This window comes from Oryctolagus cuniculus, chromosome 13 (genome assembly GCF_964237555.1).
Source record: "Oryctolagus cuniculus chromosome 13, mOryCun1.1, whole genome shotgun sequence".
NCBI lineage: Eukaryota > Metazoa > Chordata > Mammalia > Lagomorpha > Leporidae > Oryctolagus > Oryctolagus cuniculus.
Genome location: NC_091444.1, coordinates 1,130,188 through 1,150,852, shown reverse-complemented (window position 1 = coordinate 1,150,852; position 20,665 = coordinate 1,130,188). Strand labels below are relative to the sequence as shown.

Here is a 20,665-nt window from a genome sequence, read left to right as displayed (position 1 = left end):
CATGGCTGCGCTGAGGTAACAGGCAGTCCTCGGTGTTATGGGAGACACGAGTTCTCAACCCTTTCCAATGCCTCCTTTTCACAATAATGTTTTTGGTAACACCCTTTTTATATTATTCTCCAATGAAATCTGTAATTTAGATAACCTGCCATACATCTTTTTAAAATTAACACATCCCAGCTGTGCCACGCGGGAGTGATCAAAAGAATGAGTAGTTCAACGTACGCTTAGCTCCACCTAGAAGACACCCAAGCCCGGTGGCCGTGTCTGCGTGTGGAATCACTCTGGCCGTGGTTCCAGATGTGGACACACAGACGTGTGGTCTTGAGGGTAAGTGCTGCATGATGTGACTCCCAGAGTGACCAGGCTCTGACAGCACACCGGACACACGTTTGCTTACGTGGCTTCACCCCGCATGTTCCGTGTCAGCCAAACCTCACCAAACCCTGTGTCCCTGTGCTCAGTGTGCTAGTCCCAGGTCCCGGCTAGTATAGACAGGGCGTACAGACAGCGCCGTTTCTGGGGGCACTGGACGTTACGTGACTGCGTGGGGCCATCCGTGAGCTGCTGTAGTCACTGTTTCTGGCCCCTGCCAACACATGCTGGCCACATCCCCATCTCCATCACCCTGACGTCCCCGCGTCTCCCCAGTCCCTCGAGCACAGTTCCCCTCCAAGACCTTTCCTGACCCAGGACAAGCCTATGGAGGACGGGACTGCAGGGCTGTGGGCGTGGCCTCATCATTGGGGTCAGACGCACAGGGAGCCCCGAGGGCTGGTCCCCTTAGGTGGGCACGAGCAGTCTGACGGCTGCGGGAGAGTGCTGGTTCCGAGAGGGGCTGACGCGGCTGCCTTCCCCGGGCTGGCGGCTCCCTGATGTCAGTGGTCCCGTGATCCCGGAGTGGCCGAGCCTGGCTGGGTAACTGGAGCACAGGACGGCGGGGCCCTGGGCGGGGGTGTAGCAGCAGCAGGGCTGAGAGCGCGTGGGAAGCCTTCCGGCCCCCGTCTCTGTCAGCCGATCAGGGGGACCTGCAGGCTCTGTGCAATCTACAAGACCAAACCAGCCGAAACCAGACAGCAGAGCCCCCGAACTGTCATTACGTCATCACAGTGCCACCCCAGAAACCCTCGGTTATCTAGACCAGCCCCACGTCACCCACAGATATAAGTGTACTGGGGAGTATTTTTCTTAAAGATTTGTTTATTTGAAAGGCAGAGTTACAGAGAGGCAGAGCAGAGAGTGAGAGAAAGGTCTCCATCCACTGGTTCACTCCCCAAATGGCTGCAACAGCTGGAGCTGGGCTGATCCGAAGCCAGGAGCTTCTTCTGGGTCTCCCACGAGGGTGCAGGGGCTCAAGGACTCAGGCCATCCTCTGCTGCTTTCCCAGGCATATTAGCAGGGAGCTGGCTGGGAAGTGGAGCAGCCGGGACTTGAACCAGTGCCCATGTGGGGTGCTGCAGGCAGCAGCTTTAGCTGCCATGCCACAGTGCTGGCCCCGCACTGGCGCCTCTGAGCTGCACAGTCCCTGGGGACCCACTCAGCAGAGTTTGACTGGTCAGGTCTAGTTCACAGTGGGTCTCGACACAAATCCCCTCACTAAACCTGACCTTGGCGTGTGCTGGACAAACAGGTCTTAGAATCACAAGCTGAACGAGGACCAAGACCAAGCACCCCACCTTGTGCGCACCATTGGTCTATGTCAGCTGAAACCACGAGACGGAGCCGCTCCCATGTACCAGGGACGGCACCCCCTCCTTCATCTTAGCTGACGTCACATGCACCAAGAGCGGCCGCTGTCCCCCACAAGTGCACGGCCTGCCACCCCTGTGAAGAGCGGTCACCAGCGGCCTCCACACATGGGTTCCAGTTACTCGCGTACGTCAGGACGCTCCCTGCAGAAGCGGCGACACCTGGCTGCACCTTGCAGTCTGCCTGGGGAAGGCAGGACCCTTCGGGGCTCACTGCACTGCGGGGTTAGCGCGCGCCCCAAGTGCGTGCACAGCCCTGACTTCTCACTGAGGGCCCTGAGGCCACTGACTGCTGAGTGAGGCCCAAATGCAGGAAGGCACAGCTGCTCCAGGCTGTGTCCGAGGCCAAGGACACACCATGCAGGGACGGGCCTCAACCGGTGCTGTGTCAACGCCCTCGAACCCTATCGCACAGGCTCGCTCTCTCCAGCAAACAGCCGCTCCCCTCCCGCTAAGTCCCTCCCGACCAGCTATCGCGTCCTGACAAGGACTATGCTGACTGCAGGACACGAGCTGGGCGATTAGCCTGGTTACTCATCACCAGCTGGGCGTTTCAGATCTGATCCTCCCAGTGTCCCCCTGGGTGTGACCAGCGCATTCCACCGCCACGCGGAGCCACCCTGAGCCTGGTCTGCAGCAGGCCCTCTGAGCCTCGGGGGAGGCTTACAGCGCACGTGCTCAGACCGTGCACCAGCCCCGACCGTGCACCGGCCCCTCCCTCGGTCCCCAGGCAGCGTCATCCAAGTCCAGTGCCGCCAGTCAGCTGAGGCAGGAAAAGTCTGACTTACCCATGAATCTGTAACACATGGTGGCACTGGCACGGAGCAGGCCTGCACCCAGCCACCTTCCTGGAAGATGGACAGTGACTGACGGCAGTGGCCGAGTGCAGGGGCGTGGGAACAGCGTGCACTGGATGCAAGAATGGCGCATCAGTGACAGGGGTTTGGAGGAGCTCTGGGGCTGGGCTCCGAGGAACACCAGTGGTGACTTCAGCACAGGAGGGTCCGTGCTCCGGCTGTCACCAGCCAGCGATCTCTAATCAGAGGAACAGGTGACCTCTGTGGGTCAGCCAGCTCCTTCTCCAGCGCCAGCCTAGTGGGTGTTTAATGGGCTCAAGCACAGATTAGCCAAGCCAGCACTGGGCATGGGCTCCACGGATACAGCATTAGAAACGGGCTCCCCCGACCGAGGCTGCACAGGAAGAGCAGTGGCCTCGAGAAAGCAGAATCCCTCCCGTGAAAATCCCAGCGCCAGGGGTGAGCGGCTGCTTGACGCCTGCATCGGGATCCGTGTGCCTGGGTTCAAGTCCCGACTCCACCACGATCCAGCTCCCCGCTAACGCACGGCCTGGTTGGCAGCAAACAATGGCTCAAGTCCTCGGATCGCTGCCACCCACACGGGAGAGCACAGTAAGCCCTGGCTCCTGGCTTTGGCCTGGCCCAGCCCCTTGCAGGCATTCGGGGAGTGACCGGGAGATGGAACACACCTGCCTGGCCGGCTGCCTCCGTCGTCCAGTGAAGCGGTTTTCAAGAACCCCAGCAGGACTCCAGGCCGACTTGGCAGCTTCAGCGTTGGAGGCTCCGCCATCTCCCCGCGTCTTTCAAAGTGTCCACCTCCCGCTTGCTTTCCTGGACTTCCTGGCGTGGTTCGAGGTGGATGCGGCGGCTCCCAGTCAGGGCCACATTTCTGCCAAGAGGAGAGAGAGGGAGGGGAAGCCCCCTGCCCCACTGGGGGCTCGCGCTGGCAGCTGCACACTGCTTAGGCTCATGTCCCTTCCCTGAACTTCACCGTGAGGTCAAGCGGCAAGGGAAGCCGGGAAACCTGGTCTTCATGGGGCAGTCACGTGCATGACCAAGCGCTCCACTGTTAAGAAACAACCTTGTGTAATCACGAGAGCACACACTGGGACCAGTGACCGGGCCGTCTGCTGAGCTGCGGAGCACAGACCTTGGGCTGGCCCACGTGCCCGGTGGGAGGGGGAGGCAGACGCTGGCCCCAACCCAGACGCTCCTTACCCTTCACACGCGGCTGCCGCACGGCCCCACCCCAGCACCCACAGCACGTCACTGTCCAATACTCCCTGCAGCAGAGAGAAAGCGAGGCCATGAGCTGCTGGTGCCGCGACCTGCATGTCCCAGCCCTGCTTGCTGGCCTCGGGAGAGGAACGGACGGACGCAGATCTGGTGCGAGACGGGGGCAGTGGCCCTGCCCATGGTCACGCCCAGGGACCACTTCCAGCTGCGGCCACTCTGATGGTCTGAACGTCTCAGAGCGTGGAGGGGAAGCCGTGTTGAGTGAGACGTGGAGCGCCACAGCGGCTGGACAGACAAGTGGGGAGCCGCTCCGTCGGCTCGTGGGAAGTCAGATCCCCGTGCCGTCCGAGGTTGTCAGTGCCGACCACCTGAGACAAATCCGTCAGTGAGGCGAGCTTCATGCCTGCAGAGGGGCACATGCGTGGCGACAGGTAAGGCATGAGGAGCCGAGGAACCGGCGGTCCTTTTTTACCCCCAAGGGGATGTGTCACTCCCCTTCGGCGGTTGGTGGGGACGTGAGGTTCACAATCCACGATCAGCTCAGTAGGACAGGGAGAGGGGAGTGTGAACCTGGAAGGCGACGTGGCCGAGTGACACTCAGGAAACCCTACAGGAACCACACTCCTTGTCACTGGCGGGAAACCTGAAAGGTCCCCACAAAACAGCAGACCCGGAGGTGTTTTAATAGGAAGTCGGCTGTCTCACCTCCTTGAGACTGTCTTCTCCACACAGCTGAGACAGCCGACTGTGACGTCACACCCCGGGCCAGGGAATGGGCAGTCTGGACCTGGATGTGCTCCTCGGACCACTGTGGACAGGACCAACAAAGGCACGGGGACCCCGAGACAAGGGTTGGGTCACCCTGCCTGGGGAGCGACCCTGGCTAGCTGTGGGGCTGCCTAGAGTCAGAGGAACGGGCCGTGCTGTGGAGTGGGTGGGGGCCCACCTGCAGAGACTGGCCAGCAGTGGCCGTGCAGGTTTGTCCTATGCACACATTTACACAAGGTGACCAGCCTTCCTCCCCCTTCCCTTCCAGCTCATGTGGCGGTGCCGATGGAGGGGAGTTTATTTCACGTGCTTGTCGGGAGTGCCTAACAGCGGGTGGTGAGCTAACCGACACGGGCAGGGCGGCACTCGGGGACGGATGCAGTGACCAAGACGGCCGGGAAGACGGTGCAGCTGCTCACGTCTCTAGGACACAGGCAGGACTCACGGCGTGTCGAGTGGGAATGTGCAGCTGGCAGAGGTGTGGGCGTGGGAGGAAGGGCGGTGGGCGCTGAGTGACCAGCACGCCGGGGCACACCCCCACGCCAGCCGTTCTCCAGAACGCAGAGGCCGGGAGGCCAGGGGCCTGGAGCTGGCAGCCGTGATGGACTCCAGTTCTTCCAGCAGTTCTCACGCTCACTACTAGGCGTCCACACAATGCATGCGGGAGCCAGAAAACAGAGGAATGACAGCGCACTGTCCCATCGTGACAGCTGTCCACCAGGCCTGGAGAGCCAGCTGTCCATGCTGAGAAGGAAGCTGACCATGCTGTGGCCTGAGGCTCGTGCCCTCTGCCCCCCTCCAAGTCCTGTGCAGAGACCCAACTCCCATGGTGATAAGGGGGTCCCTCAGGAGGCGAAGCCGTCGGCGGGGAGCCCTAGGTGTGGGATCAGTGCCCTCCTGAAGGAGGCTTGGGCGAGTGGGCGTTCGGCCCAGCAGTGGGGTGACCTCGACCTACATGAGACCGCCTGGACTCAAGTCCCAGCTCGGACGCCTGACTCCAGTTTCCTGCCAATGCCTTCTCTGGGACGCAGCAGTGATGGCTCAAGAATGCAGCTCCTGCCAGTCACGTGGGAGTCCCGGATGGAGCTCCCAGCTCCCGCCTTGGGCGGAGCGCCACCCTGGCTGTCACAGGCATTGGGGAGTGAATGAGCAGAGGGCAGAGCTCTGTCTGTCTGTCTCCTCCTCCTGTCTCCCCAGCTTTCTAGTAAACAAAGCACGTTCCTTAAAGCAGAAGGCCGCATCCCTGAAGCAGGAAGCAGCTCCCAGCAGCCTCAGGATCTGCCGGTGCGTGGCCTTGCACTCCCAGCTGCAGACCACCTCCGTTGTGTGTAAGCCACCAGTCTCTGCGCTCTGCCGTGGCCGCATGCTGCACACGCTGTCCAGGAAAACAAAACCAGGCGTTACCTGAGTGGTTAGGCATTCGGAAAAACCTGCGGGGCACTGGGAGACGACCTGGGAGCCCGGCACAGAGAAATGGGAGCAGGTGCAGGAGGAGGCGATTCTTGCCTTTAGGACAGGAGGAAGGTTCGCAGAGGCCGCGCGTCAATATTGCACCCTCCGCGGGCAGCAGTGGGCAGTATTCACACGCTTGGATCTGAGCGTATCTGAGGCTGGGAGGACGGAGGCGCAGACGTAAACTCCTGAGAGCAGCACAGGTAAACTAGAATCCCTGCGGAAGTGAGGGAGCCGCAGCGGACTGCAGAGGCAGCGGCGAGGACCGCAGTGGCTGCCGCGCGGTCGCTGGGGGCGGGCAGGGGCTCTGCTGCTGTCCTGTGGGAGTCTTCAGAGGCTAACCCGCTCACTTCTACCTGTTACCTGAAGGAGAGAAGCTTTCAATGTTTAAATGTTGAGAGAAAATACAAAAGTCCTGTCGCTCCCCCTCTTCGTGGAGGAATGACACAGGACCCTGCGCTGTTCTTTTGTCTGCTCGGCCCTCCCCGGGTTTGCTGCTGGTTCTTCCCGGGTTGGCTACTGTCCCTTCCACCTCCGTGGAAGGGCGGTTCCCCCTAGCCACTTTCCCCACTTCCGCAGGGGAGCGGCACACCGCCGGCCAGCTCTCTCGGGGGCTGCACAGGTGTTCCCCTTAGATGTTCCTGGTACATGCCGTCTCTCTCCTCCTTTATAGTCCTCCTCTGCCAATCCCAACTCGGCTGCCCACACGCCGAGTACGCTGCTCTCCTCCAATCAGGAGCAAGTCCTACAGTTTATTGGCTCAACTGGAGGCAGCTGTGTAGAAGCTGTTTTCTCCTCTCCCAGCGCCATATTGTGGGAGAGCAGATGCACAGAATAAGTCTTAATTCCAGAACTTAGTCTAGTCCTGAGTTGCTCCCCACAAAGTCCAGCTTTCTGCTCAACAAGTTGGAGGAAAATATATATCTCAGTAAGCATAGAGAGGAACGGACAAGGCCAATGAAAAGAACAGTAAGAGCCAAACCAAGATAACAATGCAGCCTAACCACTGAGGGCCCCAGTGACGCAGAAGGAATCTGCGGCGAGAATAACAGGAGAGGGACTGGCGCTGTGGCGCAGCGGGTTAACACCCTGGCCTGCAGTGCCGGCATCCCAGATGGGCGCCGGTTCTAGTCCCGGCTGCTCCACTTCCCATCCAGCCCTCTGCTGTGGCCTGGGAGAGCGGTGGAAGACAGCCCAGGTCCTTGGGCCCATGCACCCACGTGGGAGACCTGGAGGGAGCTCCTGGCTCCTTGCTTCGGATCGGGGCAGCTCTGGCTATTGCAGCCAGTTGGGGAGTGAACCAGTGGATGGAAGACCTCTCTCTCTCTGCCTCTCCTTTTCTCTCTTTCAAATAAATAGATAAATCTTTTTAAAAAAAAAAAAAAGAATTAACAGGAGGAAAGTGAGCGGAAGTCACTGAACCCCACTGGAACAGGAGGGGCTCGCCTGCCTGTGGCTGTGAGGCCGCACTTTCTCAGAAAGCACTGTTCACTACTGCGCAGAACGAGTCTGAGCAGCTGTTCGAAAGGGTGATTCTCCAGGACTGCACTGTGGGTGCTCCCTTCAACTCAGTGTCCAGGCAAAGAACAGAAACCACAGCAGAAACTGGGGTCTGGGGACAGGCCAGCTGTGTGCGGCTCACCCAGGGGCTTCAGCCACTGCTGTGCTGTCGAAAGCTTCAGGAGTATATGGTAACAAGTCTTCCCACCCCACTCCAGGAATCTGACTTCACCACGGTGCTAGTTCTAAATACAACTGCAGCACGCCCAGAGGAAAGCTGTGGGCAACAGCACCATGGAGCAAAGCTGCAAAAATACTAAAAACAAACAAACAAACAAACAAAAAACAAACAAACAAACAAACAAAAACACCAAAACCAAAACCACAAAACTTACATCGCAAAGTACATGGAGGATGAATACATTCTCTTAATTAGATTTACCACAGGAATATAAACATGCATCAACCCCACATAATCCAAACAAGAAGCTGCCTACACTGCCAGGTTAGAGATGAAAGAAAGTGACCCTCTCACAACATGATGGAAGAACACAATAAAATTCCACATCTGCAAAGACCCTTTCGTAAGGCAGGACAGAAATCAATAAAAGTAATTCTATGTTTGCTGTAGCAGACACCATATCTAATGGTGTGGCATTAAGTGTACCTCTAGTCCAGTCCAGAGAACACAGAGATTACTATCACTCACACTGGACGGGGGCCCTCACCACTGTGGTAAGGAGAAAATGAAAGATAAATGTTGAACAAAAACAATTATCTATAGACAATGTGTGCCAATAATGACCACTTAGAAAACGTGACTGATGAAAAAGACTGTGGCAGAACACACAGAAAAGGCTGTACGAAGCCCAAGTTTACATCCACCGAGACAGCATCACCAGGGCCGGTACTGTGGTCCCGCAGGGGCAGATGCTGCCTGTGACACTGGCACCCCACACCCGCTGGCTCCTCCCCTTCAGAGCCAGCCCCTGCTAATGGGCCTGGGAGAGTGCTTGGGCCCCTGCCACCTGTGTGGGAGACCTGAGTGGAGACCTTGGCCTGGACCAGCTCCAGCTGTTGCAACCATTTGGAGAGTGAACCCTGGGGCGGGTGATGTCTCTGTCTTTCAAATAAGCATGTATTTTTATAAAAAATCAGGAAGCCGGCACTCTGGTGTAGCAGACTAAGCTGTTCCCGCAGCACAGCATCCCATACAGGCGCTGCTTTGAGTCCCTGTTGTTCCACTTCCAATCCCGCTCCCTGTTAATGTGCCTGGAAAAGCAGAAGATGGCCCAAGTGCTTGGCCCCCGCACCCATGTGTGAGACCTGGATGAAGTTTTCCTCGCTGCTAGCTTTGTTCTGGTCCAGCCTTGGCTGTTGTGGCCACTTGGGGAGTGAACCATCGGATGGAAGACATCTCTCTCTCTTTCTGTAACTGACTTTCAAATAAATTAAAATAAAATCTTTTTTTTTAATAAGGAAGTTGGGGCTGGCACTGTGGCTTAGTGGGTAAAGCTGCCGCCTGCAGGGCCAGTATCTGATATGGGCGCCAATTCAAGTCCTGGCTGCTCCATTTCCGATCCAGCTCTCTGCTATGGCTTGGGAAAGCAGTGGAAGATGGACCAAGTGATTGGGCCCCTACACCCACGTGGGAGACCTGCAGGAAGCTCCTGGCTTCAGACTGGCACAGCTCTGGCTGTTGCGGCCATCTGGGGAGTGAACCAGCAGATGGAAGACCTGTCTCTCACTCTGCCTCTGCTTCTCTGTAACTGCCTTTCAAATAAATAAATAAAATCTTTTTTAAAAAATCAGGAAGTTAACACTAAGATCTCCGCTGTTGACACAGGGCTGTCCAGAGCTGTGGTGTCTTCTAACGCACGCATCCCTCGGACCTTCTCCACGTCCGCCACCTGGACGTGTCCGAGTCACTGCCCAGGGGTCGCTGACCGTCTCCCTCGTGGGTTCAGACGGCGCACCGCTGTCAGGCGCACCACAGGGGTGCCGCTCTGCTCTCCTTCTGTCCAAACAGGGGCATGGAGTCTTCACTGCTCCCTGGCTGCTGAGGCCATTTAGGGAGTGAACCAGTGGGCGGGAGAGCACTCCCTCTCTCATTTTTTTCTTTCAAAAGGAAAAAGAAAGAGCTTAAGTCACTGCTTGGGACGCCTGGACCCCACTCCGCAGCGCTGGCTCACGTCCCAGCGCCCCCACTTCTGATCCAGCTTCCTTGCCAGAGTGCCTCGGAGGCTGCAGTAATGGCTCAAGTGCTTGGGCCCAGCCACTCCCATGGGAGACCCGAGGGAGCTCCAGGCTCCTGCCTTCAGCCAGGCCCAGCCCTGGCTACTGTGGGAACCTGGGGAGTGAACCAACAGATGGAAGGACCGTCTCCCATTTTTCCCCATCGCTCTGCCTTTTCAAATAAATGAATCAGCCTTAACATTGTTTATGAAGAACAAGTCAACCATGTTTTTAAAAGCACAAATATTTTTATTTTTAGATAGGGATTGGGGCCGGCACTGTGGCTCACTTGGGTAATCCTCCGCCTTGCAGCGCCAGCATCCCATATGGACGCCGGGTTCTAGTCCTGGTTGCTCCTCTTCCAGTCCAGCTCTCCGCTGTGGCCCAGAAAAGCAGTGGAGGATGGCCCAAGTGCTTGGGTGCCTGCATCCGCATGGGAGACCATGAAGAAACACCTGGCTCCTGGCTTCGGGTTGGCGCAGCACCGGCCGTAGTGGCCATTTCGGGGGGTGAACCAACGGAAGGAAGACCTTTCTCTCTGTCTCTCTCACTGTCTGTAACTCTACCTGTCAAATAAAAAAAATTAACAAAAAAAAATAAATATAGGCATTGACAGAATCCTTTTCTTTTTTTAAAAAAAATGTGGCTTTATTTATTTGAGAGGCAGAGTTACAGAAAGAGAGAGGTAGAGACAGAGAGAGGTCTTCCATCTGGTGGTTCACTCCCCAAATGGCCACGACAGCTGGAGCTGAGCAGATCCGAAGCCAGGAGCCTCCTGCAGGTCTCCCATGCAGGCGCAGGGGCCCAAGCACTTGGGCCATCTTCCACTGCTTTCCCAGGCCACAGTAGGGAGCTGGATGGGAAGTGGAGCAGCCGGGACTCAAATCTGTGCTCACGTGGGATGCCGCACCACAGGTGGAGGCTTTACCTAGCACGCCACCGCACTGGCCCTGACAGATTTTTTTCATAAAGGAAATAACACAATATTTCAGAGGAAACTGGTTTATTTTTACATTTTCTTAAGGTTTTCTTTTTTAAGCATCCTATTGTTTAAATATGTAACGTAGACTCTTACTATAAAAATAACACTTCCTTCCCCTAAGCACCAATGTATTTATTTTTTCCTCTTTGGCAAACGCTGATTTGAGGCTTTCAAGCTTTTCACACTAGAGCTGAAGTCAGCGGCCCTGCCGCTGAGGACTGAGGCCAACACACACTTTCCAGGACAATCAGCCCCTTCTCGCAGCTGCCGCTTGGTGAGTGCAGGTTGTGTGCAGGTGGAAGGCAAGCCCGAGGGGGAAGGCTGGGCCGGCACTGCGATGCGGGCATCCTCTGGGAGCGCTGCTCCATTTCCCATCCAGCTCCCTGCTGATGCACCCAGGAACGCAGTGGGAGATGGCCCAGTGCAGGAATCCCTGCTACCCACGTGGGAGCCCAGAATGGAAGTCCAGGCTCCTGGCTTCAGCCAGGCCCAGCTCTGACTGCTGCAGCCATTTAGGGAGTGAACCAGCAGATGGGAGACCTCTGTCCTGTCTCTCTGTAACTCTGCCTTTCAAACAGAAAAATCTTTAAAAAAGAAAGAAATAAAAAGAGGAAGGGGGTAAAGATGGAATGACTCCTCTCCCATGGTAAATTTTATGCTGAGTCTATTTGTGCTCAAACACGAGACAGTCATCAGGGGCAGGCACGCAGCACGGAAGCTGAGATGCCACTTGGGACGCTGCCACCCCGCATCGGAGCGCCCGGAATTCCAATTCCTGCTTCCCTGCCCCTGTGCTCCCTGGGAGGCAGCAGGTAATGGCTCAAGTATTTGGGTCCCTGCCATTCCCGTGGGAGGCTTGGATGGAGTCCCCAGCTCCCGGCTTTGGCCTGCACCAGCCCTGGCGCCGTGGCCATCTGAGGGGTGAGCCAACAGCCCGGAGCTCGGTCTCTGTCTCGCAGGTAAACACAAATTCTCCCAGAGGAGAGCTGTGCAGGAGCTCCAGGGGCGCAGTCGATCAGCGCGCGGTGCTCAGACAGAAGAGCCGCGCTCCAGCACGGGGCCCTCCCACCCGGCTGCCTCCACGCGGGGCCCCTCCCACTTGCACCTGCTCACACCGATACCTGCGTCGGCTCCTCCCGCCTTTTAAGGCCGATTCTAAGTAAGCTGACTCCGTGTGAGACCCCCAAGACCTCGGATTTAAGACAACAAAAGCCCGCAGTTTATCATTCCTGACTTAATCACACTGCCTTTTAGATCCTGCAGCTGCTGGGGGTCTCCAGCTCCACCCCGTGCTGAGGGGACGCAGGGGACACTGCCTCCTAGGAGGTGGGTGGTGTCCAGTCCTGCGTCCCAGGGACACAAGGCAGTGGAGGCCTGAGTGGCAGCATTTTCACTGATGTCATTATGTAACTTAATTTCAAAAGTGACCCAAGCCAACGAATACGGAAGGAAAGCTTTCGGTGGACGGTGTCACTTCACTTCCTCGCCGTCAGATGTGACGTGGTGAGATGAACCAGCACACAGAACCAAGGCACAGGGCAGTCAGGCACCTAGGCCGCTCCAGGACCCTGTACTACGTAGAAACGTGTCGTGGGTGTGAGGAAGCGTGTCACAGACATGGAACTGAAAAATGAAGAGAAGCTGATGAAAAGCTAAGAATAGAAAAACTACAACGAACCCCCGAGAAATGCCATCAGCAACTCAAAGTTCTTAGCCCAAGCAGTTTACCAAAGGCAGTAACCGATGGGATGCTGGGTTGGGGCCCTGGCCTCAGTGCCGCCATTCCATGTGGGCACTGGTTCGAGTCCCAGCTGCTCCATTTCCAATCCAGCTCTCTGCCAGTGCACCTGGGAAAGCAGCAGAGGATGGCCTAAGTCCTTGGGCTCCTGCACCGACGTGGGAGACCTGGAAGAAGCTTTGGGTCGTCTCAGTTCTAGCCATTTGGGGAGTGAACGAGCAGATAGAAGATCTCTCTCTCTGTAACTCTTTTAAATAAATCTTAAGAACAAAAGGGATGTGGGGTTGCGGCAGGTGACGTTATGGCTGTAGACGTCACTGAAGCCGTGAAGGAACCAAGAGGTGCTCGGGGTGCCTACCGCGCCCGGCCCGAGTCTGCGCAGCCGCACCTGCAGGCCTGGCTGTGGGGCTGGCGTCACAGGACCCTCGGCGCCGGCCAGCACCAGCGCTGACGCCCGGGTGAGACTCCAGGCGTCCTTTCTGCTCCTGCTCTGGTTTGCGACATGGACGAGCCTGTTCCTGATGCAACTTCTGTTCTGAGTCCCAAGCCCTGTGCCCCAGCTGCAGAGGGTCCCCCCTGGGAGTTGAGCTTCTTGGAGAAGCTGACTGCTGAGGTCAGAGGTTTCCTGGGAGGGGCAGGCGTGGTCAAGGGCGCAGCGCAGGGCCTGCCTATTTCAGGCAAATTCTCCTGAGCCGGACCTCTGGCAGACTCTGGGGGGCCCCATCTAACCCGAGCTTCCCCAGTGTCTGCTCCACAGGAGGCCGTGTCTCAGAGCCGTGCGTCTCTCCGGGGGGACAGCGGGATCTCTGGGAGCAGAACTGCCTGGGGCGATTTACATGACCTTTCTTCAAGTGCAGACTAGGGGTGACAACAGCAGCCAAATTTACCGGGATGTCTTATTTTTTACTATTTTTAAAAATATTTAACTTATTTGAAAAGCAGAGTTACAGAGAGGGAGTCAGGGAAGGTCTTCCATCTGCTGGTTCACTCCCCAGATGGCTGTAATGGCTGCGGCTGTGGCTGCGGCTGCAGCAGGGGCTGGTTCAGACCGAAGCCAGGAGCCTGGAGCTTCTTCTGGGTCTCCCACACGGGTGCTGGGGCCCAAGGACTTAGGCCATCCTCTGCTGCCCTCCCAAGCCATCAGCAGGGAGCTGGTTTGGAAGAGGAGCAGCCAGGACATGAACCAGCACCCACATGGGCTACTGGCTTCACAGGTAGTGGCTTAACCCACTATGCCACAAGCCTGCCACCACTCCGCAATGTGTGATTTAAATGACTCTGTATATTGGGGCCGGCGCCGTGGCACACCAGGTTAATCCTCCACCTGCGGCGCCGGCATCCCATATGGGTGCCGGATTCTGTCCCAGTTGCTCCTTTTCCAGTCCAGCTCCCTGCTGTGGCCCGGGAAAACAGTGGAGGATGGCCCAAGTGCTTGGGCCCTGCACCCGTATGGGAGACCTGGAGGAAGCTCCTGGCTCCTGGCCTCAGATTGTTGTAGCTCCGGCCGTGGCGGCCATTTGGGGAGTGAACCAACGGGAGGAAGATCTCTCTCTGTCTCTCTCACTGTCTGTAACTCTACCTGTCAAATTAGAGTTATTTATCATATATTTATTATAGAGTTATTTGTTATATATATAAATATATATAAATGACTCTGTATAGGCACAGCTTTTTAAAAACAAGTTTATATTTTTTTATTTATTTATTTTTTGACAGGCAGAGTTAGACAGTGAGAGAGACAGAGAGAAAGGTCTTCCTTTTTCCGTTGGTTCACCCCCCAAGTGGCCGCTATGGCTGGTGCACTGCAGCTGGCGTGCTGCATTGATCCGAAGCCAGGAGCCATATTTTTTAAGAATTATTTTATTTATTTATTTGAAAGACAGAATTACAGAGAGAAGTAGAGCCAGAAAGAGAGGTCTTCCATTCTGCTGGTTCACTCCCCAGATGGCCACAACAGCCAGAACTGAGCTGATCTGAAGCCAGGAGTCTCTTCCGGGTCTCCCACGCGGGTGCAGGGGCCCGAGGAGCTGGGTCATCTTCCACTGCTTTCCCAGGCCATAGCAGAGAGCTGGATCAGAAGTGGAGCAGCCAGGACTCGAATCAGTGTCCATATAGGACACCAGCCCCAGATTTTGTTTATTTGAAAAATCAGAGTTACACAGAGAGAGGAGAGGCAGAGAGAGAGAGAGAGAGAGAGAGGTCTTCCATCCGCTGGTTTACTCCCCAACTGGCTGCAACAGCCAGAGCTGCGCTGATCCGAGGCCAGGAGTCAGGAGCTTCATCCAGGTCTCCCACATGGGTGCAGGGGCCCAAGGACTTGGCCATCTTCTACTGCTTTCCCAGGCCACAGCAGAGAGCTGGATCGGAGGAGAAGCAGCCCATATGGGATACCAGCCCTGCAGGCGGCACCTTTACCTGCTACGCCACAGCACCAGCTCCTATGCACAGCTCTTACCACAGTGCCTGAATGAGCCTTAATGAGCCATTATTGGGTGGAGCCTCAGTACTACAAGGAACCAGAATGTTCCACCTGTGAGCTACACCCAATATGCAAGCCCTTGTTGGGCCCAGCATTGGAAGAGCCGTGGCCTTGCCTTCCGAGCGCAAGGGAGAGAGACACAGGGCGACTGTGACGTGAGACTGGCGCTAGCTGGGGACAGCAGCTCACGAGAGCTATCAGGGCCCTGAGAGACGGTGCCATTCTTTTCTGGGCCCGTGAGAGACGCCCTGCGGTGCACAGGATTGAGCTCCGCCTTGAAGACTGGGCCTGGGAGGGGCAGGCACTAGAGGAGGCAGGGAAGGTGGGGTTGGGAGCAGGAACACAGGAGCTCCAACAAGCAGGGGCTCACACTGTGAGGGAGCTGAGCAGGGGGCAAGGCTGGAAGAGGGAGCAAGGCCCAGAGACCCCGTGTGCCGCCTGGCTGGGGACGCAGGGCCCCCACCCAGCCCAAGTCATCCAAGCCACTCAATCTTTTCTAGTCCCTTGGTTACCCAGATTCTGGGCTCTTTTGAAAACTTAATGAGTTTGATTTAGAGAACACATGGGAACTTGTGGAGAGTTCCGATTCCTCGTCTTCCCTGCAGGGCCTGGGCCTGTGTGTGCACATGTGTGTGCATACGTGTGCATCTCCACAGAGGAGCGGCAGCTAGAACTCTCCAGTGATTCACGCTCCAGCATCTCAGGGCACAGAGCTGCCCGCTCCCCTCACTCACCCTCCGCCTGCCTCTCTGAGATCAAAGGGGGCAGGACTGGGAAGCCTGGGCCACGCCGACCTTATCTAAGACGCAGCCCAGTTCCCTTTCTCTCCTCTCAGGAATGTGGCTCCTCCTCAGCCACCCAATCCCTGGGCCAGCCCAGCTCTGTGGGGGTGGCAGGTGGGGGCTTCCAGCCTCTGCAGCCTGACACCGACTTGTGAATGCATCCATCTGTGAAACGCACCATGCCTAGACCTCTGCAGTGTGGGGTGAACTGAGTGGAAGTTTCCCACAGAATGGATGGGAAGTCACAGTGACTGAGAAAACCCAGTCTTGTTGAAGCCCCGGCTCTAGGAGTCAAAGCCAGAACTGGAAACTCAAAGGCACCTGATGGACACTAATGCTGGACACACAACACAAACCACTGGCTTGCAACTGTAAAAGGCACCCAGATCTATGGCCCCTATAACTCAAGAGTGCAAGAGATGGCCGCCGGCTGGTGCAGTAGCATGGTGGGCTAAGCCTCTGCCTGTGGCACTGGAATCCCATATGGGGGCTGGTTCAAGTCCCGGCTGCTCCACTTCCAATCCAGCTCTCTGCTATGGCCTGGGAAAGCAGTAGAGGACGGCCAAAGTCCTTGGGCCCCTGCACCCACATGGGAGACCTGGAGGAAGCTCCTGGCTCCTGGTTTTGGATCGGAGCAGCTCCGGCCATTGCAGCCATCTGAAGAGTGAACCAGCGGATGGAAGACCTTTCTCTCTGTCTCTCCCTCTCTCTGTTTGTAACTCTGCCTCTCAAATAGATAAATAACCTTTGCGAGAGAGAGAGAGAGAGAGAGAGAGAGTCAGTCACAAGCTGCCTGTGCTCATGCTGGGTCTGGACCCAGGCTGTCTTCCCTCGTGGTTGTCGGAGGACTCTCAGTAGCAGGTGCGCTGGCTGGAGAATGGTCTTTGGATTGCACTTAGGATTGATGGATTGCTGGACTTTCCTTAGAAATCCAGCAGGTGCTGTGTTACCCAGAGGCAGGAGCTTCGACGAAGCACCCAGTTTCTAGTGCTGAGAAGCACAGGGGCTAAGTCCTCGTGGGAGATGCAGGTGGCCACTACAACCCCGTATGGTGTCCTGCAGCCGGCAGCACCGCCCCCACTCCCGTGGAGCTGTGGCACGCAGGAAGCCTCCACCGCCACACAGCCAAGCTCTTCCCAGTCACTCTGTGGCTGGAGAGTTTTAAGGGATTTGGAAAATGAATATAGTAAAACACTAAGAACAATTTCTATGGACGTAGAGAAAGCCTAAAAAAGTGGAGAAAAAGTATTTCTAATACACCTTGCCTATTTATATTGTATTTTAATACGCACGATGGCTCAAATTCTAGTCCAGTCGTGGGGTCCATGAACTCATCTGCCAGAGACAGCACTAGTGCTGTAGCACATCTCTCATGATGTGAGTCTACACGTGTTTGCACCAAGTGTGTGTGTGCACTGTGTGTGCTCCTGTCCTGTGTCTCACATGTGCCTGTGTGTGCACTGTGTGTGCTCCTGTCCTGTGTCTCACATGTGCCTGTGTGTGCACTGTGTGTGCTCCTGTCCTGTGTCTCACATGTGCCTGTGTGTGCACTGTGTGTGCTCCTGTCCTGTGTCTCACATGTGCCTGTGTGTGCACTGTGCGTGCACATGTCCTGTGTCTCACATGTGTCTGTGTGTGCACTGCATGTGTGTGCTCCTGGCCTCTGTACTGCATGTGCCTGTGTGTACTGCGTGTCTGTGTGCCATGTCTATGCGTGCACTGCCCGTCTGCGTGTGGGCAGGCGGGGGAGCCGGGAAGTGAGAACTGTCTGCCGGGGACCCGGCCCCATGACGGTAACCAAAGCGCAAGATCGTGCAGCCGGGGCTCTGCTCCTCACGCACGTCCTCGGCTGGGTTCTCAGAACCACCCGGTGACACAAGCGCCTCTGTCACTCCCAGTCACGGGAGCAGCTGCAGCTCAGAGAAGCGAATCCACTTCTCAAGGCAGCCAGGCCAGAAGGGGCCAGGCTGGCTCTGTCCACAGCGCCGGCTCCGCAGCGCAGGCCCGAGTCCCTGCTGGACCGGCTCCCAGGCTCCTCCCCGGGAAACGTGCCGCCGGATGCCCTCGGAGCAGCCTCTTCCCTGGGAATTCCAGCACGGGGACTGGGAGGGCTGCCGCGAGCCTCTTTCCTGCCAGGAAGTTCCCTCCCGCGGGGGAGCGGCCCTGCCCTGCTCCAGGGGCCAGGAGCCTCACAGCTCGCGAGCTACTGTCGGGGTCTTTGAAGCGCGGGTCTCTGCTCCTCCAGGAGGCACATGCTAGTTGAGAACCCAGAACCGCCGCCCCCCCCCCCAGTCCTGCACTGTTCGCACCGCGAGGCCGTGTCCCCCAGCGCACGCGGCCCCACGGGAGTGGGCTCCGTGCAGTTCCGCGGCAAGCCCTCCACCACAACTCTTCCTTAAAGCACGACTTTACTTCTCAGCCGCTTGCTAGGCCGAACCACAGCCGGCGAGGAAAAGCTCCCCCGCCGCCTGGTCACTCCCACACTGCAGCAGCTGAGGCGCGGCCAGGCCACGGCCGAGAGCCAGGAGTCCGGTCGGGGTCTCCCACGGGGGCGCAGGGCCCAGGTGCCACCTTCCGCTGCCTCCCAGGACGGAGGAGCAGGGACCAGAAGCAGGGACCAAGCCTGGCACCCGGGCGCCCTGCCCTGGGGCGCGCGCCTGCCCCGCACCGCACCGCGCCGCCGCCCCGGGCCCCGCACAGAGCAGCTCATCAACGGGGTTAACAAGCATGTGTGGGAAAGCGCGGCAACACCAGCTGTTCCCGAGCTGCCGCCGGTTTTCTGAGAAGCGCCTGTGTTCAAGGGTCCGTGCCGGGTGAGCGCGGGTGGGGCACGAGGCTGCCTCCCCGGCCGCGCGGTTCCCACGGCAGCGCCCCGCGCCCGCGCCCGCACCCGCACGCCGCGGCGGGGGCGGCGCGCGCAGGGCGCCCGCGCCTCAGTCAGGCCCAGGCCGCGGGAGCACCGCGCCGCGCCGCGCCCCGCCCGGCCCCGCCCGGCCGCGCCGCCCGCAGCTCTCCGGGAGCGCGCAGGGCCCGCACCTCAGGCCGCGCCCCGCCCGACCCCCAGCCCGCAGCTCTCCGGCGCCCTCCGCCGGCCGGGAGCGGGAGCGGGAGCGCGCAGGGCCCGCGCCTCAGTCAGGCCCCGCCCCGCCCCGCCCCGCCCGGCCCCCAGCCCGCAGCTCTCCGGCGCCCTCCGCCGGCCGGGAGCGGGAGCGGGAGCGCCAGGGCCCGCGCCTCAGTAATCCCAGGCCGCGGGAGCACCGCGCCCGGCCCCGCCCCGCAGCCCGCACTCTCCGGCGCCCTCCGCCGGCCGGGAGCGGGAGCGCGCAGGGCCGGCGCCTCAGTCAGGCCCGCGCCTCAGTCAGGCCCCGCCCCGCCCCGCCCCGCCCCGCCCCCAGCCCGCAGCTCTCCGGCGCCCTCCGCCGGCCGGGAGCGGGAGCGCGCGCCGCGGAGGCGCAGAGCAGCAAATGGCGGCTCCAGAGCCCGCCCGCGGCGCGGTGTTCCGCGGCCCGTCTAGGCCGCCAGCAAACGGGCCCCGTGAAGACCGAACCGCGCGGCCGCGCCCTCGCTGCCCCACGCCGGGGCCGCCTTCGCGGAGAGGGCGCCTCCCGCCAGGCCCGCCGTTACCTCCCGACTCCGCGTGCGCGCCGACGAGGGCGGGCCCTAGACGACGGCCACGGCGGCCGCTGGGGAACCGCCCGGCTCCGCGCGTGCCGCCCCTCACAGCCGCTCGCGACGCCCGCGTCCCGCGTGGTCGCGTCTGCCGAGGCCCGGCCGCTTCCGGCCAACGCAAGATGGCGGCGCTGGGGGACCCGGATGGAGCGGGGGTCCCGGATGGAGCTCGGTGGACCCGGATGGAGCTCGGGGCACCGGATTCTGTCCCGGTTGCCCCTCTTCCAGGCCAGCTCTCTGCTGTGGCCAGGGAGTGCAGTGGAGGATGGCCCAGGTGCTTGGGCCCTGCACCCCATGGGAGACCAGAAGTGCCTGGCTCCTGGCTTCGGATCAGCACAGCACCGGCCGTAGCGGCCATTTGGGGGGTGAACCAACAGAAGGAGGACCTTTCTTTCTCTTTCTCTGTCTCTCTCTCTCTCTCACTGTCTGTGACTCCACCTGTCAAATAATAAAAATTTAAAAAAAAAAAAAGCTGTGTTTTCAAGGCTCGTGTCACGGTCACAAAAGAGCGTCAGTGTTCAAGGTCCGGCGCTCCACGTCTCGGCAGAGACGGATCTCGGATCGGTCACTTCCAGGCAGGAAGTCGTGGGAAGGCTGTCACTCGGGGCAGCGGGCTCAGAGCGCCCAGGCGGAGGCAGGCGAGGAGTGGAGAGGCCCCTGCTGAGGCCTGGTCCGTCGGAAGCTTGCTCTGGCAGCAGGCTGGAAAGGGGTCCAGGCGAGGCGCCATCTCGGCTGGAGTTCTGATCCCGCAGTCGCCTCTGTCGCTTGCAAGGGGGCTAGCTCCAAGTGCCGGGAGATCCAGAGGTTCACACACACTGGGCCCTTCGTCCGTGGTCAGCCCGTGCCGCTACCTGCTCCGTGCAGAGTAGCGGGCTGCCTCTTCGGCTCCAGATGTGTGGGGATCCAGAGGTTCACACACACGTGATCCCTGAGGCTCTCTTTTATCCTAATTCTTTCCTGCAGCGCACCTGCTGTTCACATGCCGTCCACGCATCAGCTCGGAGCTCCCCGAGGTGTCACCAGTCCGTTGTCTGGGCTCGGGCGTCTCCCGCTCACGTCCATCCTCGTGCGAGTTGGTGAGGTAACTCACTATCGCCCATAGCACACGCTCATCAGGCTGTCCAGAGATGTCTGTCCAGTCTGATGAGGGCACTTTTCTAGCAAGCGCTGAGCTTGACATGAGTGACGTCATCAGCGCCTGGCTTAGCAGGAGTGACTCCATTTTCTGTTCCTTCCACTTGTGGATGGTGGCAGTTTTGATTCCAGATGTTCACCTCCT

General features: G+C 58.7%; 2 long non-coding RNA genes across 3 annotated transcripts; one reads left to right on the top strand and one right to left on the bottom strand.

The window, feature by feature from the left end:
* Positions 1-1,180: 1,180 nt before the first annotated feature.
* On the bottom strand, positions 1,181-19,726 carry LOC138845095 (uncharacterized). 2 transcript variants are annotated; one of them, XR_011381809.1, is made up of 3 exons: positions 19,342-19,540; positions 3,235-6,364; positions 1,181-1,407 (listed from the first exon to the last, which is right to left on the bottom strand). It is a non-coding gene; the product is annotated as an uncharacterized lncRNA (long non-coding RNA). The 2 variants fall into 2 exon arrangements; XR_011381808.1 differs by having other exon boundaries at positions 1,181-6,364; positions 19,342-19,726.
* On the top strand, positions 4,073-9,309 carry LOC127489686 (uncharacterized). The gene is made up of 2 exons (XR_007917604.2): positions 4,073-4,212; positions 4,818-9,309. It is a non-coding gene; the product is annotated as an uncharacterized lncRNA (long non-coding RNA).
* Positions 19,727-20,665: the final 939 nt, after the last annotated feature.